At 37.7% G+C, this 23,421-nt stretch overlaps 1 long non-coding RNA gene across 1 annotated transcript in view; it reads right to left on the bottom strand.

Moving 5' to 3' along the window:
* Nucleotides 1-18,424, bottom strand: part of LOC127542940 (uncharacterized) — a 112,526-nt gene extending 94,102 nt beyond the window's left edge. The window contains exons 1-2 of the long non-coding RNA XR_007948926.1: nucleotides 18,295-18,424; nucleotides 583-670 (exon numbers count right to left, since the gene is read on the bottom strand). This is a non-coding gene — a long non-coding RNA (uncharacterized LOC127542940). The remainder of the gene's footprint in view (nucleotides 1-582; nucleotides 671-18,294) is intronic.
* Nucleotides 18,425-23,421: the final 4,997 nt, after the last annotated feature.

Raw genomic sequence — 23,421 nt, 5'->3', positions numbered from 1 at the left:
GTAAACTCATTAGCAATTGTGGAGGAAATAAGAGAAATAAATTCAAGCACTCAACTTTAACAATTTGAACATTCTGTTGAACTTTGCAGAGATGTAGCCTAAGATTAGAAAGGGGGCAGCTAAGTGGCATAGGGGATAGAGCACTTGGCCTGGAGTCAGGAAGACTCATCTTCCCGAGTTCAAAGCCAGCCTCAGATACTGTATGACCCTGAGCAAGTCATCTAAAACCTGTGCGCCTCAGTTTCCTCATCTGTAAAACAAGCTGGAGAAGGAAGTGGCAAACCACCCTAGTATCTCTGCTCAGAAAACTCTAAATGGGGTTACAAATGAAAGCCACTGAACAACAACAAAAAAGGCTTGGATGAGGTTCACTTTAAGGGAAGAGCTATATTTACATTGCAAGTTCTCGGTATGTTCTACATCAATCCCCAGGATAATACAAACTTTCCCAAAATTTTCCCTCCTGCAAATTGTCATAAGGAAGAATCATACATCAGTGACAAGATAACCTTAGTTATAAGACCCTGATAACATTTGTTCAGAGCTAACTTTGTAGAGCAATGGATAGAGTACTGGACTTACAGTTAGAAGGTCTGCGTTGAAATCCTTCCCCTGACAGCTACAGGACCCTGGAAAGCAATATCACTTCTTTGTGTCCTGGTTTCATCATCTGTAAAAAGGGAATAACAATAAAGCGAGATAACTTATCAAGTACTGTGTAAACCTTAAAAGGCTACGAAAATGCCCGCTGTTATTATTAGCCAGAAGGAAGTAGTTCAATATGTTTTCCAACTGGAGTGCTAGATGGACAGCTTATAAAATTTCTTTTTATTGGTCTTTAGACCACTGGCTGAAAGTGAGTTTTTTGATCCTATCCAATTAACCTACCAGTTGCATTGCATTTTAAGAATATAAGTTCCCTGTTACTGTCCAGAGTATCACCATCTTTTCAGTTTCCCACGTTTACAACCTAAGTGCCATCTTCCACTCCCCTTATCTAATCTGTTGCCAAGACCTGTTGGTCTATGTTCCTGCCATGTCTTGTATACACTCTCTTCTCCCCTCTTACACTGCTATCACCCGTTTTTAGGCCCTCATCACCTCAAGCCTAGACTATTGTAATAGCTACTGGTTGATCTCCCTGAATCAGTCCATCCTTCACTCAGATGTGAGAAGTGTTCTTCCCAGTTTTGACCACATCACTTCCCCTGTTTAGTAAATCCCGGTGGCTCGATCCCGGTGGCTCCCTATAATTCTCAGGATCAAACAAAATTCTCTGATTTTTCAAGCCCTTTATAGCTCATCCCCTTCCTACACTGCGGTTTACTTAGAACTTACACCTTGGCATGTATTCTTCGATCTAGTGTTATGATAGAATAAAGGTATTGAGTAGTTACATCCAAAAAACAATTTGGCAACGCACACAGTTCCAGAAACAGAGTCCAAGGTTCTTGATTTCTAAGAATGTTGATCACTGATTTCTACATAGTTATTATGCAATTTGGAGGTAGGGAAATGCAAGAGAAAGGGATTATGATACCCAGTTTCTTAGTGTGGAGGAGATCCAGAGAGACTAAGGTGAGAGGGAGAGGGGTAGTTTTATGACATTCCTTAAATTGGATGACAGTTGTAAGTTGTAAGTAATCTTGTGACTTCTCCCAAATCAAGTGTCTCCTAAAAAATTGTAACAACTTCACAAAATGACAAACGAGAGTAAAATGTAGTCATTAATGCTACATTTAATGGAACACTAGTGACCCTCGCCTCCCTGTCCTACCTGGCATGAGACAAAATCTCACCTTCTACAGGAAACTTTGTTTGATTCACCCTTAGATGCTCTGGCCTTTCCATAATTATCTCCAATTTATCCTCTCTCTTGCTTGTACATAGCTGTTTTAAGAGCATCTCCCCAATTTGGATATGAGCTCCTTAAGAACAGGGACTGTCTTTTTTCTTTCCTTATATCCCCAGCACTCAGTGCCTGGCCCATTGCTTTTTAGTGTTGGGGCTTTGCCTCAGAAGGAAGGAAAGAAGTATTCTGGTCACTGGAGGACTGACAGCATAATGCAGTGGACAATTTCTTGAGGGCTTGCATTGTGCTATAAGGTCTATCTGATCTTCTTAGTAATTGCTAATTATGTGGCTTCAGAAATGTTCCAGTTGAAAAGAATGGGAGTGACCAGTCTCTCGATGGCAGAGTTCAAATGGGAGCAGAATGAATCACATCTGGTATACTAGGACTTTCTTAGCTTATGTTTCTGCCTTTGAATCCTAGATCAAGTAATACTAGCCAACAGAATCCTTTGTTAAAGCTTTTCAGTTAACTGTCCTTCTGCACTTGTGAATAGAATTCATCACAATTGCAACAAATGCTAGAGAGGATTCTGGGAAGACAGGGGAAGTAGGTCAGAAAACTTTCAGCTCTCCAAATTTCCTCCACAGAAAAAGAACATTGTCTCCTAGGGAATATAGAGCAGCAGAAATAAACTTCTGGGTAAAGAGTTGTTCTAACCTAAGACAATCTAAGAAGACCCCAGGAAAGACCTCATCTCTGGGGACAAGAAATTCTACCAGAGTGAAGAGCCAAGTCTGTAGAATCAACAAACAAGCGGCCCTAGAGGCAAATGGGGTTGCCAGGCAGCCTCACCCTCAGCAAGTTCATCACTGAACAATGACAGCTGAATAGGAGATTCAAGGACCTTCCGCTGTTGAGGGACATCAATAGCAGCTGTGCTATGAAAGCTCCCAGGCAGGTTAAGGAGAAAATATTATAAGTAACAAGAAAAAAACCAATTTGAATATCTTGGAGCTACAGTAAAGATTACAGAAGACCTAGCAGCTACTATGTTGATTTTAAGTCTTGGAACACTATATTTCATAAAGCAAAAGAGCTGGGGTATAATTAAGGGTATAACAGCCAGAAAAGTAAAGTGCAGTCCTCAGTGGAAAAAAAAGTGGACATTTATTGAACTTTCAGGTATTTGTTACAAAAATAGAATGTAAGGGAAAATTTGACATGGCATCCAGGAGAAATAGAAAGTAAACCTTAAAGACCAATTATAAAGGTCTCAAAAAGATAAAATTGTTTACTTCTTATATATGAAAATATCAGTTCTTTTATGACTATTATTTTTGTTTGTGTTCAGTTTGGGCTGAACTGAGTATTATGGGGTGATACTAAAATAATTAAAACTGTGTAGGGAGAGATATAAAGGAGTAATTATGTTATACAAATGAGGCAAAAAAAGGAAAAACTGATACAGAAGAAGCTGGGGGCGGGGAGCATGGCTAGTGTTGAAACCTTACTCTCATTGGGAATGGATTAAAGAGGGAACAACATATACATTCAGAAAGAAAGAAGGCAAGGAGATACTGTGGGGGAAGATGATAAGGGATGGATTCTGGGTAAGTTAAGGAATAGGTGGACAAGGTAGCAGGTAGAAGTAAAGCAGAAGAGTGAGGAGGAATAGGAATAGGGTAAGAAGAATGGTAAGGAAAAATGGGCAGGAAGAAAATATACAAGTAGATATATCTTAGAATGTGAATAGGATGAATTTACCCATAAAATGGAAACTGATAGCAGGTTAAAAATTTGAACTCAATAATATGTTGCTTTCAAAAAATGCTATAAAAATGAGAGATTCACAAATATAAAATAAAGGTCAGGAGTAGTTTATTTTATTAAAAAAGCAGGTATAGTAATCATAATCTCAGGCAAAATTAAAGCGAAAATAGAGCTAATTGGGGCAGCTAGGTGGCGCAGTGGCTAGAGCACCAGCCCTGAAGTCAGTAAGACTTGAGTTCAAATGTGACCTCAGACACTTAACACTTCCTAACTGTGTGACGCTAGGCAAGTCACTTAACCCCAATTGCCTCAGCGAAAAAGAAAAAAATTAGATTTAATCAAAACAAAGAAAATAGGCAAACTATATCAATTATATTCACTACTGTTTTAGACCACTTAAAATAACTAAACAGTATGAAATACCTAAGAGTACACCTGCAAAACAGACACAAGAATTATATGAACATAAATTTAAAATGCTTTTTATAAAAATAGCTATATCTAAAAAATGTAAATATGTATGTGTTTATAGATATTTATGAATATGTAGATATATCCCATCTGTGTTTAATTGTATCCTTCTTGCAGGAGAAGGAAAATGTTAAAAGTGCACAGCAGAGAACAAAAGAAAATCTACAAAGAAAAAGAAAAGCTGGCCAGCTGTGAAAACAATGCATAGTATTTATTATATAGGTCCTTGAAATGGAATGTATTGTTCTGTATTAAATCCTCTCAGGTTCTGCTGTATACCTGGCAATTTTTTTCCCTTATTTTATATTTAAGTTTAAAATCAGTTTTAAGACAAAAAAATTTAAATTAAAAAAAATTGCTAAAGAAGACAGCTTTCATGAATTTTAAAAATTATGTCAATAACTGTTTTACTCACAATTGCTTCCTTTATAACAACAATAATAATAGCTAACATTTACATAGAGGAAATAACTGTGTGCTAAGCATTTTACAATTATCTCATTTGATTCTCACAACAACCCTAGAAGATAGGTGCTACTACTATTCTCATTTGACAGATAAGGAAACTGAGGGAGAGTTAAGTGACTTGCCCAGGCAGTAAGATCTGAGGCTAGATTTGAGCTTCTTCCTGACTAACACTCTATGCACTGTTTATTCTATACATCTAAAAATATTCTTCTGAGACTTCCCCAGATTGCCTACCAAAAGGGCCAAGCAGATGAAGAATTACTGCTCCGAGATCAGCAGAAAGGTTCTGGAGTTGGATTCTGTTGCCCCCTCGAGGAGAGGGTCCATTTTTGGCCACTTTGTGTATGCCCGATTCTTGGCACGTAGTAGACACTTAATAAATGGTTACTGACTTATATGGATCCATATAAATCCATCCCAGCCAGGTATGGATTAGTGTATGTAGGTATTTTAGAGAAAGAATACCTGGATCCAATGGATTTGAATAATAGAAATGATAGCCAGAGATACAACACTCAGCAGGCGATAGAGCCACAATAGATGACAGATGCACGGCAGGGGCACAACAATCAACGGAGCCATGGTAGATGACAGTAGCATGGCAGGCATGACATGGGCACAACAGGCGATGGAGCTGCAATAGACGACAGGGGCACGACAGGTGACAGAGCCGCAACAGAGTCATGATAGATGACAGGGGAACACTATGTGTGTGTGTCTGTGTGTGTGTGTCACTGTCTGCCTCCATGTGTGTGTCTGTCTCTGACTCTGTCCCTTTCTGTCTCTGTCTGTCTCAGAGCTGTAACAGACAGGTGACAGAGTCGTGACAGAGGACAGACATACACAGACAGAGAGAGACAGACAATTTCTAAGGTGCTTACTATAAGGCACACATTGTACTCAGCATTGGAGATATCCAACCCAGAAAGCACTACAGTACTTATCAAGAAGTGGTTCACAATCCAACACGTAAAGGGCCATGAAGAGACAAAATAGATGCAGGATAACTTGGGGAGAAACGCTCACATTTTGGGGAGCTGAAAAAGGCTTCTTGCAAAAAAGCAGATTTTAGCTGAGCTTGTCCTTCAAGTTTGTCCCGACTTTCTTAGGGACCCAATTTTAGATACAGGGGCAGCCTATGAAAATACACTGTCGGGAGACCAAGTGTGCTGTGAGAACAGCAAACATGCCAGAATCTGACCATATGGAAAATGGGAGGGGGAAGCCTACTTCCTGCCTTTCGTGGCTCAAGGATTTTCAATAGTGAAATGATGATGAAAAGACCTCTATCTTAGGTGTGTCCAGCCTTCTAAACTGCCCCATCAGGCCCCAGACAACTCTTCATCTTGGAAGAGTATTTCAGCCCTGGAACTCCCACCTCGGTACCACCGCCGCTGGCACCTCTCTTTAAAGGCTCCTTCCTCGGAAGGAAGCTTCCCAGGCCAGCCATCTCTTCCTTTCCTCCTCCGGATTTTTCTATCCCATTCCCCAAGGCAGTTACCTTCTCCCCACTCCCACCTCAACGTTCTCGGCTTTCCTATTAGAATGTAAGCTCCTTGAAGGAAGGGACTAGCTTTTTTTGGTACAACTCAGAACTCGGCACAATGCCTGGCACATAGCAAGTGCTTAATAAATGTTTTTTGATTGAGCTGGCAGAAGTGATAATGTTGGGAGCTACAATGGGAAAGTGACCAAGAGTTTTCTAACTGATGGCTCAGCCACAATTCAGGGGGATCAAGCAAAGAAAAAGATGTGAAGAGAGCTATATAAGGACTTTATGATGAAAGGAAAGAATTTCTGAAGTCAGTAGGTATGAAGTATCCCTCTGCTATATGTTTTCCTTCCATGTGGGCTTCACTTATCATTATACTTTTTTTTTTTTTTTTTTTTTTGCTGAGGCAATTGGGGTTAAGTGACTTGCCCAGGGTCACACAGCCAGAAAGTATTAAGTGTCTGAGGCCAGATTTGAACTCAGGTCCTCCTGATTTCAGGGCTGGTGCTCTATCCACTGAGCCACCTAGCTGCTCCCCATTATACTTTAAATATGAGCCTACTATACCCATGGATGTTGTATGCATTTATGAAAGAGTTCCAATTTTGGGGGGAATATTCCATACCAACTCTTCTTGCCATTTCATCTTAGTAAATGCTTTTGCCAAAAGCAAAGCCATCTACCAGCAGGTAAATGGTGAATAGCATACCAGTTAGGTCTCAGGGATTGCAATAATGAGGCGCCTACCATAGAGTTACCCCTAGAACCCAAGGGAGCAGTTGCTTCTCTGCTAAGTAAGAGCAAAGATTGGCTAGAGGAATGACCTTACATAATTACACTGACTGAAAGCTCTACAGGTTGTTGACTCTATGAAATGTCACATTCTCCATTGTAGTCATTCTTTATCCACTTATTTTTGTTTCCTAGATGGATGGGAAGCCGGAATATGAATGATGAGGATGGGATGATATAGAACAGACAGGGATTTGTGTATTGCAGAATGAGCAAAGTATCATCTACTCCTCCTCAGCTTCCAACAGCTATTTTGAAATGAACTAAAAAGGAAAAAAGCAAATAAAAAATACATAAAACAAACCTGAGGAGTTAATGTTAAGTGGTCATTCATGATCAAGAGCCCTCTTCTTGAAGCTGTGCTTTTTAGAGACTAATTCCTATGGCTCGCAATTATATGCAACCTAAAGTAGCACTGTCCTCCAGGACCCATGTGATGAAGATGGTACAAATATCATCCCCACTTCAGAGATGAGCAAACAGAGGTTCAGAAAAGGTCAAGTGACTTACTGAAGTATATACAGTAAGAAAAGGTCATCGCCAAAATTCAGATCCAGTTCTCCTGACTCCAAATCAAGGCGCATTTATTAAGCATTTACTTATACTTTGCCACATCTCTGCTTTTGGAAAAACTTGAACAGTCGGGCACTGTGCCAAGTGCTAGGCTTACAGAGAAAGACAAAATAACAAAAAAAACCAGTCTCTGCTCTCAAGGAGCTCCCACTCTAATGGAGGAGACAAATGGAAACAACTATATACAAATAAGCTCTAGATAGAATGAAATGGAAATAATCAACAGAGGGAAGGCACCAGCATCAAGGAAGATTGCCATAGCCAAATAGGACTGGGGCAGATTGGCCAAATCAGGCCTCAGGCCAATAGTTTTTTACTAGCAGAAGCATAGCATGTAAACTAGCATAAATAAAGGAAGTAGTTTCTTGTGTTTCCTTTGTGACTTGGCCTACCCACTTCCTTAGTATGGACTAAAATAGAGAAAATTTTAACAACTCAAACTAGCTTGGTTTGACCTTTGGGGAGGTGAGAGAAAAGCAGATGGTGGTTTTCATTCCAAAATAACCACTTGTTGAGCACTGAGGTTCAAGTTTTTCCAAGAGTAAAGATGTGACAAAGTATAAGCTTATTAAAAGTTCTTGAGAGAAACAGTGGGGTCTGGGAAAAAGAACTGGACTAGGAGGCAGGAGACCTTAGGTTCAAATCCCAGCTCAGATATTGCTTATCTCTGCTAATTTATAATCTTTACCCTTCTGTCACATGAAAGGGTTGAACTAGATGTCTTTTGCAGAATTTGAGGCCATAGATTTCTACCTGGCCTAAGAACTTGGCAATCTTCTCTCCCAGATCAAGAGTCTATGGCACAATCTGCCTCCATTTCTCCTTGTTTCTCACAAATTCTAGGACACTGCTAATTTTCTCCAAGGTTTCTGTGATTTCTGCTTCAGACACTATTTGAGGGGGAGAAAAGGGGTAAATAAAAAGGATGTAAGGAAGTGTGTGGAATGAACTATATGAAGACACTCTCATGGGAACGGAGCCTTAAACTATAATTGTGACGAGACTTTATAATAACAAATAGAGCTCTAGCTAAAAGTGGCAGATGTCTGTCCCCTCCTGTTTTCCGACCACCTCTTACTTAGAATTTAAGTACTTCTTTTAAAGGTGATGATGGCTTTGAATTCTCTTGTCTAAGGATATCTGCTTGTATGTAATTCTCTAGTGTAACTTAAAAGTATACTATTATTAACTTGTATTCTTTTGTTTTGGGGTTAGATTTCTGCAATTAGAATATGAGCCTGGACTTCCCCAAACAATGAGAGAAAAGACCAACCTGGGCAAGGGGCTTTTAATCAGGTGTGCTCTGCACTTCTTTGCTGACAAACACCTTGTCAGATGGAAGATGCCCTTTCTAGAGAGAGCTTAATAAACCCCTTTGTACTTTTTCTTACTCTGTTAATCGCTGTTTTGTGTACAATAACGTCCCACACAGACAGAAGCAGACAGGAAGGGAGGGAGAAAGAGGACAGGGAAAAGGAAGAAAAATAAAGGAAAGATTTCCAGCAGTCTGACGATAAACATACTTCTGTGCCAGGCATGCCATCAATTTCCCCAACTCCATTAATTTCCTCTATTTCCAATCTATATCTAAATTCCACCAATTTTCCACACTATGGTTTCAATTGATCAAGATGTACGGTGGAGACTACACTCAAGAACCAATTTGGTATGGATCAGCATTCATTAGGAGCAGCATAAAGTGGAGCCTTTGAGACCAAAGCTGATAGAAGCAAAGCATATCCATCTGCAGCAGCCTCTTCTTATAGGCATCCAGTCACATGTGCTCACTATGTATTAGCTCTGTCCTTGTAACTTCTATGTGTGTCCCATCCCATACTGTTCACACTTATGGGAGAGTATGTCCCAATATTATGAGGAACTCTGTAGTTGTATTACATGTCTTTGATTTGAGCCAATAAGGTTATGAAGAGCTTTCATTCTAAATTGATCCACAAGACCTTAGAAAATGCTTAGGTAGCACATGTTGTTGTATCACATGAGTCGATGTTTACAATGTACTTGGCACAGAGACTAAAATATAGTTGGTATTTAATAAATGTTTATTTCCTTGCTTCTTTCATCTCTGCCAGTTTCCTTTGGCTAAATTTTAACTTATCTGAATATTATCTCCTTGTATGTAAAATATCTCATTTTATCTTCAGAGTAACCCTAAAAGGTAGGTGTTGCTATTATCCTCATTTTTCAGATAAAGAAACTGAGACAGACAAGTTCAGGGACTGGCCCAAGATCACAAAGCTATTAAATAGCGGAGGTTGGATTTGAATTCATGTGTTCCTGACTACAGGTCAAGAACTCTATCCACTGTGCTACCTAGTTACCTGTAGGCTGGAGGAATGATTAAACAAATAAACAAAAAAGACACTCGCAATAAAGAGATATTGTGAAGGCAGGGTCATGGAAGACACAAAACCATAAAAAGAGAATCGCTCCGGATCATTTATGTGCAAAGCTTCAAAGAAAGACAGAGCTCAGTAACCAGGTCACCTAAAATTCCTGGTGAAAAATGAACCAAGAGATTAAAAAAAGATACTAAATTATATTTTAAATAAAATGAGAGGTTCTTAGCAGAATGAGAGGTCTCTAGCAAGGATTCTTTACCTACTTGTGTGTCATGGACCCATTTAGCAATCTGGTAAAATTGATGAATCCTTTCTCAGAATAATGTTTTTAAATGCATGAAACAACACACATAGAACAACAAAAGAAGCCAGTTATATTGAAGTATAATTATCTCAATTTTTTTTAAAATAACTCCATAAGCTCCTGTTGAACACCAGCCTAGAGAAAAGAATTGTTTGTCTGTTTGATTGATTTTTAATGAGAGCATTGAAGGAAAGACTTGCAAAGAGAATTAATACCTTAATACAAGAAGTACAAAATCTTACCTAAATAACAGACTCCCTGACAAGTAGAATAAGGAAAACAGGCATGAATGACAAATAGTGGCAAAATAAAAATAATAAAGCAGTCAAAAGACTGAAAAAAATAAAAAAAATGCAATGGATCTCTTTCTCTTATTATCTAGAATTACCTAGCAAATATGTCAAATAGAAAGAATCGCTTAACTACTTTAAAGCTATGTCCAAAAAGACAATCTGATTGAAGAAGATTATTTTTCACTTTTTTTCTGGTTTTGATTTTGTTGGGTTTTTTTCCCCTCTCTCATTGTTTTTCCCTTTTGTTGAGTCTTCTTTCCCAAGATGACTAATGAGGAAATACATCTAACATTATTGCACATGTATAGTTTATATCAGATTGCTTGATGTCTTGGGGAAGAAGAGAGAAGCAAAGGAGGAAGAAAAAATTGGAGGCCAAATTATTACTAAGATGAATGCTGAAAACTCTCTTTTCATACCATCAGAAAAAAATAAAACACTATTAGTAAAGAAAAATAAGCACAGCTTAATAATAAGAAAAATGAAGAAGCAAGAAGATAATAACATAATTTTCTCATTAGTAGGGCAGTTAGATGGAATATACAGATAGAAACCATAGGTGTGTGTTGAGTGTGAAGGGATGAAATCCAAAAAAAAATAAAATTAATGGATGAGAGAGCAATGTGCTTGGAAAAAAGAAAAGGGAAAGAGAGAATGGGGTGAATTCTCTGACATAAAAGAGGCAAGAAAAAGATTTTACAGTAAGGGGAATACAATGAAGGTGAGAGGGAGTGAGTGAATCCTACTTTAATCAGAATTGGCTCAAAAAAGGAATAACATGCATGATCAGTTGGGTATAGAAATCTTTTTTACCCTACAGGAAAGTAGAAGGGGAAGGGGATAAGAGAAGGAGGTGGTGTGTGATAGAAGGGAGGGAAGATTAAAGGAGGGGCTAGTCAGAAGCAAAACACTTAAAAATGTTCAGGATGAAAGGAGAGAAAGAATAGAATAAACCAAAGGGAAAAAAGGATGTAGGGAAATGAAGTTAGCAATCAAAACTGTGAAAAACATTTTGAAAAGTTTCTCTGATAGAGGTCTCATTTCTCAAACATACAGAGAACCGAGTCACATTTATAAAAACAAAAGCCATTCTCCAATTGATAAGTGATCAAAAGATATAAACAGTTTTCAGATAAAGTAATCAAAGCTATCTTTAGCCATATTTTTTTTAAATCCTCCATCTATTCATTGGAGATATGCAAATTAAAACAATTCTGAGGTACTTAGGTAATCTAATAGGCTTGAAGTAATAATAGGACAAAAATGGAAAATAACAAATATTGGAGGGGATGTGGGAAAAATGAAACATGAATGCATTGTTGATGGAGTTGTGTGACCTGATGAGCATCCTACAGAGCAATTTGGAACTCTGCCCAAAGGCCTAAAAACAACCATGCATACCCTGGGACCTAGCAATACTACTACCCGATCTGTATCAAAAAAGAGATAGGATCAAAAAGAAAAAGGATCTATATGTTCAAAAATATTTATAGCAATTCTTTTCTGGGAGCAAAGAATTAGAAATTGAGGTGAAGTCCATCAATTGGGGGAATAGCTGAACAAATTATGGCATGTGATTGTGATGGAATATTATTGTGCTTTAAAGAAATGATTAGCAGGATATTCTCAGAAAAACCTGGAGAGACTTTCAGGAACTGATGCAAAGTGACATGTACTATGCACAAAATAACAGCAATATTATAAGATGATCAGCTGTGAACGACAACTATTCTCAGCAATACAATGATCTGAGGCAATTCTAAAGGACTTAAGATGAAAAATGCTATCCATCCCCAGAGAAAGAAGTGATGGTCTCAGAATACAGATTGAAGCATCTGTTTACACTTTATTTTTCTTGAGGTTTTTTTCTGTTTTCTTTCAAAATATGACTAATATGGAAATTTTTTCATGACTACACATGTATAACCTTTACTGAATTTCTTGCCTTCTCAATGATGAAGTAGGTAGGGAGGAAGAGGGAGAATTTGAAACTCAAAGTTTTAAAAACAAATGTTAAAATTTGTTTTTATATATCATTGGGGAAAAATAAAATACTAAATGAAAAAAAGAACCTGGCTATCAAAATTCAAGAAGTCACAAATGAAAATTGCTCAGATGTATTTGAACTAGACTAAAAATATAAACAATCCACCAGTCACCTCCTGAAAGAAATCGCAAAATGAAAATTCTTAGGAATATAACTGAAATTCAGTGCTTCCAAGTCAAAGAAAAAAAGAAATACAGCAATGAACCAGAAACAAAGGGTTCAAGTACTGAGGATCCACATTCAGGATCACAAGAGATATGGCAGCTACCACTATAAAGGAGTAATGAGTATGGAATATGATATTTCAAAAGGCAAAAGACCTAGGTCTACAACCAAGAATAGCCTTTCCAATAAAACTGAATATAATCCTACAGGGGAACATGTATCTTTAATCAAATAGAGGATTTCCAAGCATTTCTGATGAAAAGACCCGAGTTGATACAAAATTTTGAAATACAAGCACAAGAATTAGGAGAAACATAAAAAAAAGTGAGTAAGCAATCAGAAAGAGCTATGGAAGGATGAAATATTTACAGTAATAATAGAAAACTACTAAATTAAAAAATAGGGGGAAAAGTATCTTTCAACAACCCCAATTTATTGGAGATCATAGTTAAATAAGGGTAAACTTAAGAATGGTTTTGTTGTTTTGATAAGCTTAAGAAAGGAAATGGAAAGGCAGCTAGGTAGCACAGTGGATAGAGCAGCAGCCCTGGAGCCAGGAGGACCTGAGTTCAAATATAATCTCAGACACTTAACACTTCCTAGCTGTGTGACCCTGGGCAGGTCACTTAAGCCCAATTGCCTCAGCAAAGAAAGAAAGCAAGATAGAAAGGAAATTGAAGGAAGAAAGGAATAGTAAGTTTGGGTTAATTATAAGGAGGAAGGAGTAGAGGGAGTAAGCATCACCTGAACCTCACTTGCATCTAAACTAGCCAAAGCAGGGGAGAACGCACAAACCAGAATTTGCTGGAACAATCCATCCAACATGAGAGAAAGTGAAGATAATGGAGGATGAAGAAAGGGATGAATAAGAAGAGGTTAACTATTAGGGAAGCAAACTAACCTCACAGGGTAGATTGTAAAGAAATGTTTTAAAAAGGAAAAAAAAAAGAGTAAGACTTTATGGCTTAGCGGTATCAAAAGGAACAGAAGAGGGACCTAGAGCAAAAGCAGATTATACCAATTATGGAACCTACGTGTTATATATATCTTTCTCTCACCTCCTTTTTAAGCAACCTCTATTTTTAAATAGAGGGAAAAGCAAAATTAGTATAGGGGTGGAACAAAGATAGTGGATTAAAAAGCATGCTTCCTAGGAGAACAATGAGCTCCTTACTCCCAACAGATCTAGAAAATCTAGACCCAAAAGATCTAGAAAATGCACTAGAGTAAGTTCTGATGTGGAAATTCAGGAGAAAAAAGTCACAATGAGACCTTTTTTTGTCTAGCTCAACACAGGGAGTCACATGGAGGGGGTCTTTGTACACTGGACACTGGGTTGGGGTCAGCGACACTTCAGAACCTAGGAAAGGCTGTTCACTAGGGCAAGAGGAGGTTTCACACAGATATCAAAGCACCTGCACCAGGGCATTGTGATGGGGACAGGTGCCAAATGACAGGAAATGAAACAATCACTTTTGCAGATAAATTACTTAGAGAACTCTAAAAGGTAACCCTTTAAGTCATTCTACAATTTCGTTGAAAGTGTTATGAGAGTTTCCATTGAGAAACAACTAATAACTTCAGTCAAGTTGTAGAATACAAAATAACTCTACATAAATAATACAGCAATGCTGTTTACTACCCCAAAAATATGCTCAAGGAAGAGACATAAAAAGAAATTCCTTTAAAATTAAATACAAAATATATTAAATACCTGGGAGTCTCCCAAGACATACACTGGAACCACATGAAAACAATTTTTAAAATAATCTTTACAGAAATGCAGACAATCGGATAATTGCTCATAGGTAGGTCAAGCCAATACAATAAAAATACCTAAATTAACTTACTTAGCCTGTGCCATAACAATCAAAATGCAAAAGGATTATTTTATAGAGCTAGATAAGAAATAATAACAAAATTCATCTAAAGGAAAAAAGGTCAAGAATTTCATGTGAAATAATGAAAAACTGAGAAAGGTACCTAGCAATAACAGATCTCAAAGTGTACAACAAAGCAGTCATCATCATAACTATTTGATACCGGTTAAAAATAGAAAGTCAATCATTGGAATAGATCAGAATCAAACAATCTTAGTAGCCGAGAAATACTCCAGCTATTGGAGTAAGGTCTAATTATTTCATCCTGGGAAAACCAGAAGTCAATCTAACAGAAATTGGACTTACTTATAGTAAGTTCCCAGTAGACACGTTATTTGTATAATTTTTAAAAAGTCATATTTTTGAAAGTTCAGAAAATTAGAGAAGCAAGAAAGAAATTACAAACCAAACAATTATGGCCAAACAAGGGACAAAGAGGAACAGAGAAGATAAAATGGACAATTTGGACTATATGAAATTAAAAGATTCTTCACAAACAAAATCAGTGCTGCTAAAGTTAGAAGGGAACCAATTTTAACTAGGGGAAAAATATCTGCAGCAAGTTTCTCAAATGAACATCTTATTTCCAGAATATATGTGTATGTACACACATACACATACACACACACACACACACACACACACACACATCAGTAACCATATAAACATGTGCCAAATCACTAATAGTTAGAGAAATACAAAACAAAGTCACTTATACCCATTAGACTGACAAAGTTGACCAAAAAAAGGAAATGCCAAATACTGGCAAGAAAACAAGAATTTTAAAGTATTGTTGAGGCAGCTTTTGAATTGGTTCAACAATTCTAGAAAGTAATTTGGAAAAGTTGCTAAACTATGCAAATCCTTTGACCAAACATTAACACTACTAGGTCTATGCCCTCAAAGAGATGAAAGAAAGAAGAAAATGACCATTACATTTAAAAGATCGATAGCAGCTCTTTTTGTAGTGTCAAAGAACTAAAAACTAAGAAGGGAAGTGCCCATTAACAGGGGAATACCTGAACAAGTTATGGTATATGACTATAGGAAAATATATCTTTAGTATCACAAATGACTTAAAGCATGGTTTGAGAGGAAATACTTGTAAGACCGGATGCAGAATGAAGTGAGCAGAACCGGGAGAACAATTTATGCAATGAAAACATTGTACAACTAGGATAAAAAGGGAAGTGGTCTATAATAGAGGAAAAAAATCTTTGTTTCAAATTTATCTGAGAAGGTTTGGTAACCACGATATATAAACTACACACACACACGCACACACACACGCGCACACACACGCACACACACACGCACGACTAAAAGTAATTCCAAATAGGTAAATGGTCAAAGGACATGAACAAACAGCTCAAATAAAAAACAAAATGTACAAAGTATTCACAATCACATGAAAAAAAATCTCCCAACCACTAATAAAAGCAATGCAAATCAACACCACCCTGAGGTTTCCGCTCCCACTCTACAAATTAACAAAAATGAACTCCAAATAGGCAGGGTTGGGAGGATATAAAAAGATGCTACCCACTTCCGACAAAGAGGTGATGGATTCGAGACACAAAATGAGACATACATTATTTTTTAGCATGGACAAAGTAGAAATTTGCTTTGCTTGACGGTGCATATTTTTACAAAGGTTTAGTTTTTTCCTTTTTTCCCAAATGGAAGAGAGAGGGAGAAGGAGAGAAGAGGAGAAATTGAGTAGATGATTTTGGGTGACTCAAAATCTTGTTACATAAATTAGCCACTAGATGGTGTTGGATTTTTCTTGACCTGACCTGTACATGCTCAGGAGAGTCATCCTTTCCGTGGTCTGCAACAGCCTCTCTGGCCATTATGGGGTATATAAAATGTAAGCTGTTCCTTTTGATACCAGCTAGCCATTTTGCCCTTTGATTTAGACTGAAGAATGCATTTTTCTTTTCTTTTCTTTTTTTTTTTTACTTCTATTGGTTGCTATTTGAAAGTCAATATCGAAGAGGTGAATTAAAATATTACAAATAGTAAGTGAAACTAATATAATTCTAATACCTAAACTGGGAAATGAAGAAGCACAGGAAGAAAAAATAGACCAATCTCATTCCTCTATATCAATTTAAAAACTGTCAATTAGACTACAGCACTTTATCCAAGAAAGTATTCCTTATGGCCTAGGTGAATTTATATGAGGGATGCTAGGATGGTTCAGAAAAATCAGAGAAAGAATCAACATAATCACGCTTAAAAAACAAAAACAAAATGTCTAGAACCATAAGATTATATCAGTAGATGCAGGGGAAAAAACTTTGAAAAAGCATAATGCTAATTTATTCCCTCTATAAGCACAGAGGGTCTTAAAACATATCATAGAAGTATCTATCCCAAACTAAAAATCAAGCATTACATGCAATGGGAATGCACTAGCTTCTTCCCCAACAAACTAGAGCAAAAACAAAAGTTTGCTCTCTCCTTGCTATCATTTGATATAATTTTAGAAATGCCAGCAATAGCACTGAGAAAGAAACTGAAAGCATAAAGGCAGGCAAAGAGAAGACAAAACTCTGCCTATTTGCTAATAATGACATGATAGTTTTCTTAGCAAATCAACAGAAAAAACTAACCAAGGCAGATAATAGTATTAGCAAAGTTGCAGACTACATAATAAATCCTCAAAAATCAACAGCATTTCAATATAACAAAAAAAAAAAATCCAAGAGCCACAGGGAAATCCTTTTCAAAATAATTAAAGAATAAATATTTAGGAGCCAATCTGCTGAATCACACTTACTACACAGAGATTCAATTAAAAGTAATCACTAAAGAAATAAACAACTTAAATAGCTGATCACAGCTGGGATGTACCACTATAATAACCGTGACAAAACTATCAAAGTTAATTTCACTTTTGTAATGCTGTATCAGTTAAATTATCAAAAGGATAATCTTATAGGACTTGAAAAAATAATCTGAAAATTCATTTGGAAGACCAAAAGATCTGTAATATTAAGGGAAATAATTCAAAAATGTTTTCACATCACATCCTTCTAGTTAAAGTGAATGAAGGATAATGAACACTTCTAGACCTCAAATTATATCGTAAAGGTAGAAGGAAAAGGAACAAGTACTTATTAAGTGTGCCAGGTACCATGCTAAGTGCTTTATGTATATATTATCTCATTTGATCCTTACTACAAGAAAGATGCCATATTGTCCCCCATTTTACAGTTGAGGAAACTGAGGCAGACAAAGATTAAGTGATTCACCTAAGGTCACACCACTAGTAACTGTCTGAGGCCACATTGGAACTTGGGTCTTCTGGACTCTATACAACCTCACTACTACTAGATGCTGAAGCAATCATTAAAACCATTTAGTATCATTTAAAATAGAAAAGCAAATTAATAAAGGAGATTAAAAGAGAGAATCTAAAATAACATATAACAACAGCTAGTGTAGTGTACAAAACAACAATGAAACAATAAAAATAAATGTTGCGAAATTGTGAAGATCAGTCTCAAAGAAGGGAGAGGAGAGACTTAGCCCTAAGTCAGTAATAGAGGTGGGGGATACACAGAAATTGCATAAAATGACAGGGCTTTTTAATGTTAATTTTCCCCTTCTCTTTGTTTTTCTGGGGGAAAAGATGGAGAAATCTAGGAGATATTTAAATCAAAGATATCAATAAAAATCCATTTTAATATAGTAACACAGTTAAGAGAGAAATATATTTTGCACAATTTCACATATAAAATGGTTATCATATTGCTTGCCTCCTCAGTGGGTGGAGGAAGGACTGAAGAGAAGAGAATCTGGAACTCAAAATTTTGGGAAAAATATAAATGTTGAATAAATAAATGAAAATAGTTTTAAGACCATTATTATCCTACCTTACTTTTGTTAAGACCATTTCTTGACGGAATATGAACCGGGCTTACACAGCAATTCGAACCATCTGTTTAAGGGACTTGTTTCTGCGTAGGAGAAGGAGCTGGTATCCAAGCACCAGGTGAGGATCCCTAGGTCTGTAATTGGAGAAGAAAGAGTAGGATTATATACAGCTGTGGCAGAAAGAAACTACAGCCCAGGAGTAACTACTACAAGGAGGCAGGGGAGAAGGCACTAAAGTGGCCAGGAAGGAATTATGGGAGAGGGGCTCTACAAGCATCTCAGAGCAGAAGACTCGAGTTGACGCCCCAAGTTTTATCCACCGATTTAGTGACAGAGTGAAGTCCCTAGAAATACTGTTCTTTCTGCAGCTTCCCAGCCAAGGGCCTCTCTATCCATAAACACTCCAATATAATCTATTGCCTCACTAATGTTTTCAGCAACCTGAATTTTGCCTCAACCACAAAGAGACCCGGGGAGCTAACCAGTGATAAAAATGCAGATTAAGAGTGCTAAATTCTGCCCAAATGTTAGAAATTTTCCTAACTGGGGCTTTGGAGCAACTGTAAATGTACTCCCAACTTTTCATCTAAAATAAAATTCTTAAAGTAGCAGAAGAAGCAATCACACAAACATCAGGGGCCATTATATTGCCTCCAGGCTGAAAACGAGTCAATTGATGTAACAGGATGTTTCCTAGCTATTTCTTCAATTAAACAGAGCTCATTTCTCTTGGAATCATTTTCCTCTCTCAATTTTCTCTTCCACATAATCCCAAAGAATTCCCATAAGTAGCATAAAGTTTACTGAAGTTTAATTTTGATTAAATTAAAAATGAAAGCAAAACCGAACACAGTCCTCTACTAACCAATATAAGCATCTCTGCCTTTTTTTTTTCTTCTTCCCTCTCCCCTTCACTGGTTTTTTTGCACTAGGGATTTCTGGCTGTTTACAAAGTGCCCTGGGCTAGGCCTGTGGGAGATACAAAGTTTTGATAAAACAATCCTTTTGATTTTGAGTGCCAGATTTTGAAAGTAATAAGACACCTACAGATACCCATAATCTACATTGGGTGATACATGTATCAAACTTACAAAACAAAGTACTATGTGAGGAATGAGAGAAAAAATAGTTAATGAGGTGGGGGGAGTCAGATCAGGCTTCTGGAAGGTTGAAATGTATGCCTTTAAGACTCTTTAAGTCATTGAGAGGCCTTCCATAGGATAAGAGATCAAGAGAAGGCCTTCCAGTGACCAGGAACAGCATGAACAAATGCATGGAGGGGGAAGGAAAAGCAAATGGTACATTCAGGGACCAGAGAATAGCCTACTTTGACTAGAATGTAACACATGTAAAAGGTAGCATGTAAGATAAGGCTGCATATGGAAAGTGTTGTCCAATGATAAGGGATGTGAATGCCAGGCAAGGCGTTTGAGCTTTACTTGGAGAGAAATGGGAAGCCGTGAATATTTTGAGCAGAGAAGGGGAACAACCAGATCTATGTGTAAAAATGAGTGTCTTAACAGGGACAAGTTGAAGGGGTTACAGAATAGAGATGTGAAGACTTGTTTGAAGGCTATAGACATAGTCCCTGTTGATAGTAATGAGAGCCTAATCCAGGGTGCAGAACAGACAGGAGGGGTCTGAGATGTAAGAAGTGACAGAGCCAAAATCAATAGACCTCGGTGAGAGGCAAGGAAGAGAGAAGAATCAAAGGTTGTTGAAATTGCGAACATGGGAGACTGAGTCAATGGTGGTACCATGGATTGAAATCAGAAAGTCAGAAAAAGGACACACAATAAAGGGAAAGAAAATCTGGGCTTTTCGATATGTTGAAAGAATTTTAGATGCTGCTTGCTTACCCAGAAGGAAATGTCCCAGAGGCACCTGCATCAGACAGACATTATCAGCAGACAGAGACACAGAGAGACAGAGACAGAGATGGAAAGAGACAGAGACAGAGAGACAAACAGAGACAGAGAGATAGAAACAGAGACACAGACAGACACAGAGAGAGACTCAGACAGACAAAAAGAGGGGGGGAGGGAGAGAGGGAGAATTACAAGATTCCTTCGATAAGATTTATTCAGAGACTCAGAGGTAGCTATGTAGAGTACAGCAGATACAATGTTAGATTTGAAATCAGGAAATCCAGAGTTCATATCTAGCCTCAAATATTAACTAGCTATGTGACCATTGGTAAGACACTTAATCTCTTTATGACTCAGTTTCCTTGTCAGTAAAATGGGGATCATAAAAGCATCTACCTCTCAGGGTGGTTGTGAGGATAAAATGAAGTATTTATACAGCACTTTCGAAACCATAAAGTATTATACAAATGCTAGCTATTATTGTTGTTGTTGTTATTATTATTATAGCCCCTCAGGGTCCTAGGGATTGCACTCTGAAGGATTAAGATGTCTTTCTTATGCTGTTGGCTCCAACCCCCATTCTGAGATGTTCCATCCAATATAAACTGTCAGCCCAATGGGCCGTGCCAGCACAATAACTGTTCTTGACCAAGTGATTATCACTCCAATATCATTTGCCAGTTGATATCTCTTCAACATCACTGGTAAGCAATTGTGACAAAATTGCCAGAGAGTCTGCTGACTAGGGACCGCTGCCAATCGCCAATCAATGACACAGAGATAGGAGACTGTAGTTTCGCATTGCTTAAAGCGTAGGCTGCATTACTATTCACTTAGCACTAGTCCAAATTGTTAGACTAGCACATCAGTGCTGCTCATTCACCTTCACCCAAATCTCACCTGTGGCTCTATGCACAGTGGCCACACCCCAGTAAACCATCTTGGAGACTGAACCAGATTAAACCAGTAAAACAGGCCTCAGACTCAACAGTGAGTAAGGGGGATGTCTACCCCAAACGGACAAAGACTTCCACCAGCCGAATGGAAGAATGAAAGGAAAACAATTTGTTTTAACCATCACAAAGGTGGCCAAAGCAGGTGCTGTGGGGTGCGTAGAGCCTGGTCAGACATAGAAGACCCCGAGGTCATCTACCACTTCTGACTCATTGCCAGTTGTCTTGACATTTTTGTCTTGCCACTGGACTTTGATGGCTCAGAGAGTGAGACTGACAACCTTGTGTGTCGTTTAAATCCAATTTATGAGCAAGTCAAGAAATCCTCCCATAAGGGTCCTCTTGGAAAACAAAGGATGAACAAGAAGTAGGGAGACACTGGCATACTAGAATTGGCTATTTCCTCTTCTGGACTTGTGTTCCTCTGATTTCTCAGTTTCACAAGATCCTGTACCAAAGGAAGGAAGATGCAAATGGGAGGCCTGGTTGGAGGTAATGGGGGAAGGTTACCTACAACAGCCCTCTAGAGTTCAAGTCATCCGTATTAGGTCTGTGACCAGCAGACAGGAAAAAGTCTGCCGGAGTCTCTTCTCTGCATTCTCCGTTCTAGCAGAGCAGCTCACCAAAAGACCTTTTTTTCACCACATGGTAGGCAGACAGGAAACAGAATATTTGTTGTGCATGCTTTGAAAAGAAGAGCTAAGTCTTCCTATTACATATGATGATGAATTGTAGGGCTCAGCAAACAGCCATAGGAATCCTCTGGGCAGGCTTCCCTGGACTGGAAAAAAGTGCACTGGAAAAGCACTGACTTATTGACTCCTTATGAGCCCAAATGGCTAGCAAAGACCCACTTCAAGCCAGACTGCAAAATTCACAGCATCCTTCATCTTCAGCCTTCCTAAGACTTTGATTGACTGTAAAAATATATCCTTTAACAAATCTTATTTGGACACATATGTTTTCTGGAGGCAGACTCTTGTTCCCTTATTGGTGTGCATGGTGCTGGCTTGCCATAAAACCACTCCCACATTTAGCAGCAAATGCACCAAAAAAATCTGGATTTGATTGGGGAAAAAAAGTCAAATAAAAGAAATAAACAGCCTTTAGGCACTTTGGAACAGGTGCAGCCTTAATGTTAATGTTAATGTAGAGACATAATGCCTATAAGTTATCAGCTTTTGACAGTTAAAAACAATTTTAATCCATTATTAATAAAGTGAGAGCTAATGCGGCATAAGAGAGCCATGGCATTGGTGGCAAAAATACTTGGGTCCACGCCCTGCTGATGATCCTGAGCAAGTCACATGATCCTGCTTTAGGCAATTAAACGGCAGCTAGGCAGAAGGTACTGAACTGCCTCTGTAGAGGAAATCAAATATGCAGAATTAAAAAATGCATTGTTCATGGTCATCATTTACATAATGCAATACGGAAATAACTGAACCATATTAGGCAGAATAAACGCCACACATACATTTATTAATCTTAGTAAAAAAAAAATAATCAGCACTTCCATTAAAATATAATTTTTAGTTGTTAACATGTGAAACATTCGTGATCTTTTTCTCCCACTGGTTTCACTGCAATAAAGAGAAATGTTTCTTTCCTCTCAAATATGCACTATGGTCTGTGAAATAGTGGATGTATAATAGTGAATATCTAAATTATTCATTTGATGGGGATGGGTGCTATTTATGGAGTACATAGGGCAGGAAAGATGAATACCTTTGAAGTGAAGAGAGACAGTAGTATGGAAATTTTTTTCACTTGAAATGAATGTCTTTATGGGATGATTGCGGATTGTCTGTAAGAAAGGATTCATTTGGGTCATTTTGATGCTTTATGTATGGGTTTGACATGTATGATAAACAGGAAAAAAATAACCAGGTATATATAATTTGACTCTGAGATGATACAGATCAGGCAGAGTTCATACTATATTTTGTTCCTGTATCGAAACTCTTTTTCCCGTTGTTGTTTTGCAAATGCAACATGAAAAGTGGCAGACCTACTTCTAGCCCATTAGATTCAATCTTTTCTGAATTGGCGATTACCTTGGTATTTTCCCTAGATCAAACATGCAATTTAGAACAAAATGTTTCTCTGGAAGAAATGAAAAATGCTCTGAAATATAGCCTAAAGGAAAAAGGAAAGTTCTAGGTATGATACAACTGTAAAGACTTGAAATGTTCCTCGTAGGACAGAAATCAGCCCTTCCAACAACAAAAATCATATTGTTTCCCTTGTGCAGTTGGGAGACCATATATATGTCTTTTAATATTTTTCGAAAATCTGCTGTCAG

Source organism: Antechinus flavipes, chromosome X (assembly GCF_016432865.1).
Source record: "Antechinus flavipes isolate AdamAnt ecotype Samford, QLD, Australia chromosome X, AdamAnt_v2, whole genome shotgun sequence".
In the NCBI taxonomy this organism is placed as follows: Eukaryota; Metazoa; Chordata; class Mammalia; order Dasyuromorphia; family Dasyuridae; genus Antechinus; species Antechinus flavipes.
This window is presented reverse-complemented; position numbering and strand designations above follow the sequence as displayed.